This window comes from Rattus rattus, chromosome 3 (assembly GCF_011064425.1).
Source record: "Rattus rattus isolate New Zealand chromosome 3, Rrattus_CSIRO_v1, whole genome shotgun sequence".
Lineage (NCBI taxonomy): Eukaryota > Metazoa > Chordata > Mammalia > Rodentia > Muridae > Rattus > Rattus rattus.
In genome coordinates, this window is record NC_046156.1 from 7088000 (window position 1) to 7098446 (window position 10447).

The window sequence follows — 10447 nt, forward strand, 5'->3', positions numbered from 1 at the left end:
TGTGTGCATGTCTGTGTGCATGTCTGTGTGTGCATGTGTGTCTGTATGTGTATCATCACCCACATGCATGCATGTTACTAGATGATAAAACGATGTGTCCTATTGGTTTTCAAAAATCAGAAAATAAGAAATAAGTTGTAATGGTCCAGGAAAAAGTTTAGTAATGAAAAGAAAGTTATGAAATAAGTAGTTATAATTTTCTTCTTTAAAGAGGCCATCTCCTGTAGCCAGACAGGAACCCCAGTGGAGTGACAGGGACACCAACCCACCCACAAAACTTTTGACCCAAAATTTATCCTGCCTACAAGAAATGCAGGGACAGGGGATGGAGCAGAGACTGGGGGAATGATAACTGACCCAACCAGAGACCCCTCCCATGGGCAAGCACCAATCCCTGACCCTATTAATGTAATTCCGTTATGCTTGGGGAAACATCATGGCTGAGAGGCTCCACCCAGCAGCTGACTCAGACAGATGCAGAGTCCCACAGCCAACCATCAGATGAAGCTTAGGGATCTTCATAGAAGAGTTGGGGGAAGGATGGAAGGCCCTGAAGGGGATGGGAACTCCACAGGAAGACCAATAGAATCAATTACTCCAGACCTCTGGGAGCTCTCAGAGCATGCAGGGGCTGGACCTAGGCACCCCTGCACATATGTAACAGATAAGCAGTTTGGTCTTCATGTGGGTCCGGAACAACATGAGCAGGGGCTATGCCTAAAGTTATTGCCTGTCTGTGAAATCCAGTCCCCTAACTCAACTGTCTTATCTGACCTCAGTGGGAGAGAATGCCCCTAGGCCTGCAGAGACTTGATGTGTCAGGGTAGGAGGACACAGGTTTGGGGGGGTGTCCACTCTCTCAGAGGAGAAGGGGGTGAGGGGGTGGGGGAAGGGAGGGTGGGAGGGGAAGACCACCAGGAGGGGTAACAGTGATTGGTATGTAAAGTGAATCGATTTAAAATAATAAAAAATAAAGTTATTTTCTCAATAACCTCTCTTTAACTTAAAATTTTACATTGTTACAAATAATTTTAATTCTAATATTGGAAATGAGACTTCTTAGCCAGGCAGTGGCAATATATGCCTTAATCCAGAGACTGGAGTACCTGTAACTTTAAGGACAGCCTGGTCTACAGAGCAAGTTCCAGGTTAGCCAAGGATACACAGAGAAACCCTGTCTCGAAAAACTAAATAAAAAAATAAAAATAAAATAAAAAACAAATCAGGCTTCTTGAGAAATAAAGAAACCAATATTCCTACTTAAATGTTGTATTTTATCTTTTCTTTAAAAGGTTTTCTTACTTTTATTTTCATTACTTCTGATTCTAAGGCATTTGCTATGAATTTTATCAACCAAAATAAGTGTCCATTTAAAAAACATTGTTATTTTTGTTAGATAAGTTTTAATAATCTGGATAAGATCATTTTTCTAGACGCTAATCAACCAAAAATAGAAGAGAAATATAAAGTTTATTTCTATTACTAAGTCCACAATACAAATATTTTTTAATTATGTGAATGACTGTTTCTATATTTTCATCCAAGTGTCAAACTGACTCTCTTCAGCCCCCAGATGCAAATGTCAGTTTAAAATCTGACTTTATCCCACATGCTACAAAGGTTGTTCTGGAAAATGGTTGGAAAAGCCCCTTCTAAATAAGTATAATTCGGGATGACTGTCCGTGATATATCGACTGGTTCTGTATACAAGGGGAAAAGAGTAAAGAATCTGTCAAATTAAAACAGAACATCTGTAAAACGCTTTGCAAGAGAACGTTAAAATGTTATAAATCAATATGTGAGTGTTTAAAACAAAGCGAGCTCGCCCTGTGTTTTGTGGATTTGATTTATTCCCGTGGTTCAGGGTGGTGCTTACACAGTTATGCTACAGCAAAGCTCCGAGAGCAAAGCTCCACGAGCCCCTTCCCACAGAGGTATTTCTATTAAATTCAGCTGTGGTGGCAAGAGTTCATCATTTCAAAACCCATGGTTGTTCTGGAGGCTGGCATGGAACCCTGTACAGCCCAAGCTGGCCTTGAACTTGAGGCGCCCTTGTCTGAGTCTCCCGGGTGCTGCCATTGCACATGTGCACTGCCTGGCCCCGAACCCTGTGTTTTGATCCCGTAATTCTAATAACTGTTCAAATGTGAGCTCGCCGAAAACACAGTGCCGATTTCCCATCCTGAGAAACAGAGGCGTGAAAAGCTATCTGATAGTGGCTGTGCAAGAAGGATCAGTCTGGGAAATGGGAGTCCAAACCATATCACATACCCATGAAATAAATGCCTTTCTGACAAGCGCAGGGCAGGTTTCTCCCCAACAGCGCCTCCTGTGGCCCCGAGCTGTCAATGCAGAGCTTCACTGCCCTTTCCCCTTGGCTGAGTCAGTCTGAAAGCTCAACATAATAAGCACGCTGTCCACGGAGGATCAGACTTAGAGGTAAATTCTCCCAAGGGAATCTGGAAGGGCAACTCTGACTTTCCAAGGATCTTGTCTAAGATCACCACTTCCGTGCCTTCCCTGTGTCTCACCCTGACATGACAGGTATAAATTCAACATGTGATGGGAATCGCTGATAGTGTGTGTGTGTGGGTGGGTGGGGGATGCTGTCTAGCCTATTATTAATAGGATAAAAAGAACTAAAATTCCTCTATGACCCCTGCTCCCTACACCCCTCCCTCACCTCGGCAGAGTAGTGTCTGCCAAGGACAGATGCCGGAAGTCTGTTTCCTGGTAAAATCTGAAACAGTATCAGGTTATTTCCAATATTTTCTCATGTGGGTATTACTGTATGTGTGCATTCAGAGATTGTGTGCAGGTGTGCTTACCTATGCGGATTCACGCAGCTCATGGCTGTAGACGGAGCGAGCCCCTGGGCTCTGCTTGTCTCTGCTCCCTCACCCCCACCCCAGCGCTGGAGTTAGAGAGCACTCTGCTGTTTCATGCAGGACCTGAGCGTCCCAAATTCAGTTCCCTGTTATTGTTCAGCAAACACCTTACCCACTGGCCATCTCTCCAGCCCAAGGTTACTTCCTGGACGACAAGACTAGATCTGTGCTAATATTTAAGTACCAGCATGTCCTTGGCTGCATTTCTGGGGTGGGGGGAATGCCGTGCATTGGGGGAGGGGAGGTGCAGGCACTTAATCTAAAGGGACAAACTTTTACTAAACTGCATTGCTTGAAAGTATAAAATAAAACAAAGCAAGCTTTAAAAAAAATCTCTTTAGAAGCTACTGGAAGGTCACTCTTTTCCGCCAGGATGGACAATTTCCTGGCGGAAACAGCAAGCTCAGAAGGTACAGTTGCATTTCTCAGAACAGCCCAGCTACTGTTACCTGATGGAGACAACCCTTCCGGTAGCCCTTCCAGATTACAAAGTTTCTCCCCAGCTTCTCCCCCACTTCTCCAGCTTTCTCTCTAGCTTGACGCAACTGCCTGGGTAAGGGCCACCCAAGACTGACAGTGAACGTGTTCCAGGCAAATTCCACAGGTTTCCTTCCACCGCAGGGCAGCACAGGAAACGGTTATGCAGTGCAGCAACGTCCACAGGCTCTGAGGATTTAATGTAGGTGACCCCCCAACAAGAAATTTCAGTCAGCTGAAGATGGAAATGAAGAAAACATCAAAGGGTCGAGTCTAGACAACACCTTCCTGTCTCAGAGAGCTGCTCGCGACCTCCACTCATTGCAGACGGGCAAGAAGGAAAACCCGTCAGACCTCATTGACCGTAGGTAATGAAACAGGGTAATTTCTTCTGATAATGTCACCAAAGAGGAAATCCTACAGACTAAACCGATTAAGACCTCAAGGGAAATATCATATGCACAAAATTGGTTGAGGGGGTTTGAGGAAGGTTGGTGGGGGGTTGGGGGAGAAGGGGTCGTGGATGGGGTTTTCCTTTTAATTGATTTGGGCTAGTCTTTTGTAGCAGAAACCAGATTTGAGGAAAACTTTGAGTTATACAACAATCGATAAGTTTTCTATGCTTGTCCCCCATTAGACAGTTATAAATGCTGAGTTTGTGGGCCCCCACAATCTGAAACTATTCCCTTCCAGAAGGAATAGAGCTATTCCATTCAAAGGGAGGAAGTTTATCTCGCTAACTTGAGCATTATTTTTAGCCCTATGACCTGGGCATCAGGTGAGAAAGCACCCCTGCCTATCTAAGCTATGTGAATACGTGACAGAAAAAGAAGTAAGGAATTTAATTCTAATGGTTTTCCATTGGTATGCCGTGTTAACTGTGTGATTTGGGCTTACCCTGCTACTGTATGTATATATTTATTTAGGAAGGTTTTCAGCAGGAAAACAAAACAAACAAAAAAGGTCATTGTGTGTTTCAAATGCTTTTGTTTTTGTTTTGTTTGTTTTGTTTTGTTTTTTGCCCTAACTCTTCCTTTTAATCACCTATTTAAAAAGCCAGAGTATTATAGCTCTCCATAATGAGCCCTCCAAATCCATGAGCTGGCTTATCCCTAAGCAGTTACATCCATGGGGGAACCTGACGGCTGGTGATAACGCCTTTGCTGACATACAGCTCTCCGACACTGATCTTTCCAGACACCGCTCATGGGTTCTGAGCCAGAACTGATCTTTGCTAAGGAATCTACAATGTACAGTAGCTAGTTATGAGAGTCTGTGTCCTGGCTTACCAGGGTGGGTCTCATCCTAACCAGCCGTTTAAAAACCAAAGGGCTTGGCAGAGCGTTTGACAGCCCTGACATCCCTGTAGGTGCTTCCTGGCTGGGGGTATCCTTCTAGGTGCTGGAGACTGTAGTCCAATTCTGCCAAGTTTCCTTCAAATTCAGAGACATCTATGCTAGCTACAAATGGAGTCTTCCTGACGCTTGAAGTTTGCCCTAATAAGAAGCATGGAGCACTTGGCAACCACGTTTGCTTGCCGTCTTTCACCTTTTTTTTTTTTGGTTCTTTTTTTTCGGAGCTGGGGCCCGAACCCAGGGCCTTGTGCTTCCTAGGCAAGCGCTCTACCACTGAGCTAAATCCCCAGCCCCTACTTGCCGTCTTGATTCAACATGCTCTCCTGCGAGCATGTTATTGAACAATGGGACCCAGGGTTGAGTTGGTAACAATCATCAATTACATTTTACTAACAAGATTATATGCTTCTACAAAACCCCTGATTTTAAGTTCTGAGGAAAAGCAATGTCTACCGGCAAAATTCTGACTTGAAAACTGAAAAGCTGTTATTACTCTTGAAATTATTAACTTATAAGAAATATATATTATATTATTTAAGTTATTGCATTTAAGAGGACTACTCTTTTTTTTAAACAGTGGAACCTTTGGAAATATTGTTTACAAAAATATTCCAGTGTCTTTGATTTTTTCCAATTATGAAAGTAATGATGTAGGCATTGTAAAATAATTAGAAAATGCAGAAGCATTTAGAGACGATTGAACTTCCCTATTGTGACCATCTTGACATATGTCATACTTCTTATTATCTCTGCTTAGACTTACTGTCTTGCATACAGCGTTATCTTACTTTACACAGGCATGCTTTTAAGTTATGTCAGAACTCTCTCAATGGAAAGATAATTTTAATAACTGCACAATACTCCGTTCTAGAAATGCACCATATCTTAATGATTTACTTGAACACCTTGTTTGCTCCAAACACCTTGCTACTAACAATGATCTAAAACAAGAATTGCTCTGCCTGCACAAGATTTGAGTCCATGAGCAGGGTTTTTTTGTTTTGTTTTGTTTTGTTTTGTTTTGTTTTGTTTGTTTGTTTGCTTTGGGGGTGTTTTTTGGCTTTTGGGGGTTTTTTGTTTTGTTTTGTTTTGTCTTTTAAAAAAAGTCTCTGGGTTGTGGTGGTGGTGCACACCTTTAATCCCAGTGCTTGGGAGACAGGGGCAGGTGGATCTCTGTGAGTTCCAGGACAGCCAAGGCTACCTAGAGAAACCCTCATCCCCCTCCACACACACATGAAGTCTCACAGTATAGAATGTGATGGGCTCAAATTGGCTATGAAGCCCAAACTGGACTGAACTTGCCATCCCCCTGCCTCAGCCTCACCAGCGCTGTGATTACAGGCATCAGGCACCATACTCCGCTGTGACAGACTGTTCTGTGGTGGTTGTTTTGTTTTTCATCTATTGGTTTTGTTGGTGCTTCTCTCTATTTTAAAATGAGGTTAGCTGAATGTGGTGATTCACGCTGATAATCCCAGTGCTCAGGATTCTGGTGAATTAAAGGCAAGCTGGGGCTATAAGAGTGTCTCAAAAAGGTAGTACTCTTTAATCAAATGTGATTTTTTTTAAAGTAGACAAAAAAAAAAAGCCTTCATGAATGAATTTCTTCCTTGGGCAGCTATATTCCACAATACTTCCATTCGGTCTCTTTTCGTTCAACATGTTTGGAATTACCTTGTATATGTAATTTTGAATCCAGAATTTCTCCTCTCCCATATTAAAAGCATTTCCGTATGGCATAAAACTTTTCATTCATTACTTTAGTATCATTTGTGACTATTAACAACTGACTTGGGCTGCACAGTCTGAGGGAAGCATATTTTCTCAATCGCAATTGCCAGGCACTTACACACTTTATAAAAGATGGTGTGAGACATCACTCCACAAACCCCAGTAAGAAACTCATTTCTTTTCCATAAAAAGGCCAAAAAGAAATAGAGCATGCTTGGTGCTGGAGAGATGGCTCAGCGGCTAAGAATACCTACCCGTCTTTGGGAGACATGGATTTAATTCTAAGCACCCCTCAAGGCTCTCATAAGATCCTGTAACTCCAATTCTACGTGATTGGATGCCCTCTCCTGGCCTCCAAGGGCACCTGCACACATATATAACCCAGGCACAGGCATGCAGGAGAACCTCATGCCTCCATGGGCACCAAGCATTGACATTGTGCATGTACATACATGTGTGCATGTACACACATATGCATAAAATAAATCATTTTAAATAAAAACACCATAACCCAGTGTTTCAACTTTATGAGTTTAGAGAGTGTGGCCCATGCACATGTTTTCCATAATTCAGAAATTCTTTAAGATACAGTTTACATGAAGGGAAATGGACTCATGTGAACTAGACAGTGTCTTGCTCTCTTTTCGTGATTCCTTGATAATAAAACTATATTGAAAGAAACATGTCACTTCTTGCCAAGGAACAGCCTCAACTTCCTCAGGAATTCTGAGGAAGGGGTGTTTGGGAGTAATAACTAGAAGTTAATCATGAGTATAGGCTGAAAGGTCTATATTCTTCTCCACACACCTCCCTAGACAGCTCTCCCTCTTTTTTTTTTTTTTTTTTACCTTTATTAACTTGAGTATTTCTTATTTACATTTCGATTGTTATTCCCCTTCCCAGTTTCCGGTCCAACATCCCCCTAGCCCCTACCCCTCCCCTTCTAAATGGGCTTCCCCTCCCCATCCTCCCACCATTACCACTCTCCCCCCAACAATCACTTTCACTAGGTGTTCAGTCTTGGCAGGACCAAGGGCTTCCCCTTCCACTGGTGCTCTTACTAGGCTATTCATTGCTACCTATGAAGTTGGAGCCCAGGGTCAGTCCATGTATAGTCTTTGGATAGTAGCTTAGTCCCTGGAAGCTCTGGTTGCTTGGCATTGTTGTTCATATGGGATCTCGAGCCCCTTGAAGATCTTCCAGTCCTTTCTCTGATTCCTTCAATGGGAGTCCCGTTCTCAGTTCAGTGGTTTGCTGCTGGCATTTGCCTATGTATTTGCTGTATTCTGGCTGTGTCTCTCAGGAGAGATCTACATCTGGTTCCTGTCAGCCTGCACTTCTTTGCTTCATCTATCTTATCTAATTGGGTGGCTGTATATGTATGGGCCAAATGTGGGGCAGGCTCTGAATGGGTGTTCCTTCTGCCTCTGTTCTAAACTTTGCCTCCCTATTCCCTGCCAACGGTATTCTTGTTCCCTTTTTAAAGAAGGAGTGAAGCATTCGCATTTTGGTCATCCTTCTTGAGTTTCATGTGTTCTGTGCATCTAGGGTAATTCAAGTATTTGGGCTAATAGCCACTTATCAATGAGTGCATACCATGTGTGTTTTTCTGTGATTGGGTTACCTCACTCAGGATGATATTTTCCAGTTCCATCCATTTGCCTATGAATTTCATAAAGTCATTGTTTTTTAGTAATATTCCATTGTGTAGATGTACCACATTTTCTGTATCCATTCCTCTGTTGAAGGGCATCTGGGTTCTTTCCAGCTTCTGGCTATTATAAATAAGGCTGCGATGAACATAGTGGAGCATGTGTCTTTGTTATATGTTGGGGCATCTTTTGGGTATATGCCCAAGAGAGGTATAGCTGGGTCCTCAGGTAGTTTAATGTCCAATTTTCTGACGAACCTCCAGACTGTTCTCTTTTGCTAGAAAAAAAAATTCTAAAATTTCTCTAGATGGCTCATGGATTTTCCAACCAAAGTTAGAAAAGCGGCTAGACGGAAATCTTGTGTATTCTGATCAAAGTCAGAAAACCTTCAGCAAAAAATTCTTGGGTTTCTGACAAAATTCAGAAAGCCCACAAGACAAATTCTAAAAAAGAACTGCAATAGCTCTCCAAACAATTCATCTCTCTTGCAGAACCTAGCCCAGTCCTTTACATATCAATTCAGTAATTTACCCTAGGTTCCCTTTTGATTATCCCTCAAAGCAGCATTTTATGACCTAGCCCCTGGATTCTTAGGAAAAGATAACAAGTACACTTTTTAACATAGCAAATGAACTCAGAGATCTGCCTGCCTTTGCAAACACAAACAATAAGGTAGCTGTCTAGAGATCACCATTTCCACCACACCTGGACCTAAACTCATTCTGTCCCAGGTTGACCTTGAACTCAGGTTCTTGACTTGATCTGCCTACCTTTGTAAGCACAGATAGTAAACTAACTGGGTGGGATCCACTCTGAGGTCACCATTCCCTAAATCTCGTTAACTCCTTCCTTATTATCTTTCTGATGAGTTGGCTCATTAGTAAAGCTGTCTCTTTTAGGTCCATGAAACCCCTCATATAATTCATACTGCACCCTTATATTCTCATAGTTGAGAAATTATACATTCTTGAACTCATGTTTTCAGAGTTCTTTCTCACAGCCTGAAGGACTCTGCTGAAGGTCTCTGTGTCACAGACATACATTATTGCTTTCTGGAGTCATGCTTCTCCTAATTATCTTAGAGTCATTAACCTTAGCAGGGAGAGCATTCTCAAAGGAGAAACATAAAGGAATATACATTATTCTAGAAACAAACCCCACAGTCATGGCAACCACCAGCACCCATGGAGGCCATGCCCTGCTGGCTCTGCTCCAGGGGCAGGAACCACAGCAACCCTGCATGACTTGGCAACTTCTTTGTTGTTTATTTATCTTTAAAAAGTTCTAAGGCTAAGTTCTAAGGCTTGAGCCCAAGTCTGATTCATGCAGCCCAGGCCACACATCACATCTTTTTTTTTTTTTTACATAATTGTTTAACATTTATTTTCTTTTACATAAAACTTTACAAGTATGTTCAATATCCCGCCATCCTGCTCTCCTTGCTCCTCCCTCCATTTTCAGATAGACATTCTATGTTAAATATGGTGTGAATTGGACCTGTGGATAATTTTGCACATATAGGTACACATAAACTCTATTCTTGTTTGTCTTTTAAAACAGTGTTAAAAAGTTATGTCTGTGTTTATGTGTATGTCCACATGTACGCAAATGCTCTCAGTCACCAGAAGAGGGCATAGCATCCTCCTGAGCTCTAGCTAAGGGCTATTGTGAGCTGCCTTTTCTGGGTGCTGGGGACCTATTGTGTCCACTGTAAAAGCAGCAAGATCTCCTAACTGCCGAGCCATCTCTTCAACTTCTTGGTTCTTTTGTGGCATTGGAAATGGAACCCATAACCTCCGGTATGCTAGGCTAGGCAAGTGCTCTCTCACTGAGATAGATAGATTTTCTGCTCTACTATTTAGTTTTAAATGCTTACAAGGGATCTTATATCCATCATCATATAGACAGCTTTATCAACTCAATATTAATGTGGTTAAAACATTTAAACTCTCCTGGTATTTCACACTTTGTCATTTGCACCACAACTGAGGAAAAGATGGACTGTTTCCTCACCCTTACAGACAGTTCCAGGGCAGTTCTAGTGCAGGGGAATCTCTGAATAGTCCATCATCCTGAGCTTCAGGAGTACCCCTGAAATAACTATCTAGATAATGAATGGCTGTTATTTAGTGCATACTCACCCTGAAACTGTCAGGCTGTTAAGTGGCCAAATAAAATCCCAAGTTTCCTAAAATCTCCTTAGTACCTAGGAAACTACCCCAACAGTTCCTGATAGGGACTGTTCTAAAACCCAAGCTCACCACAGCAAGTTGCCCTCCCTCTGTCACTCCATCCCTCCCTCCCTCTCTGTTTTTCGCTCCTTTACTCCTTTCTTTTCTTTTTG

The 10447-nt window shown here is 42.4% G+C and overlaps 1 pseudogene; it reads right to left on the bottom strand.

Annotated features, from left to right (window-relative positions):
- Window positions 1–8505: 8505 nt before the first annotated feature.
- LOC116897469 lies at window positions 8506–8560 on the bottom strand (annotated as a pseudogene).
- Between the last annotated feature and the right edge of the window lie 1887 nt (window positions 8561–10447).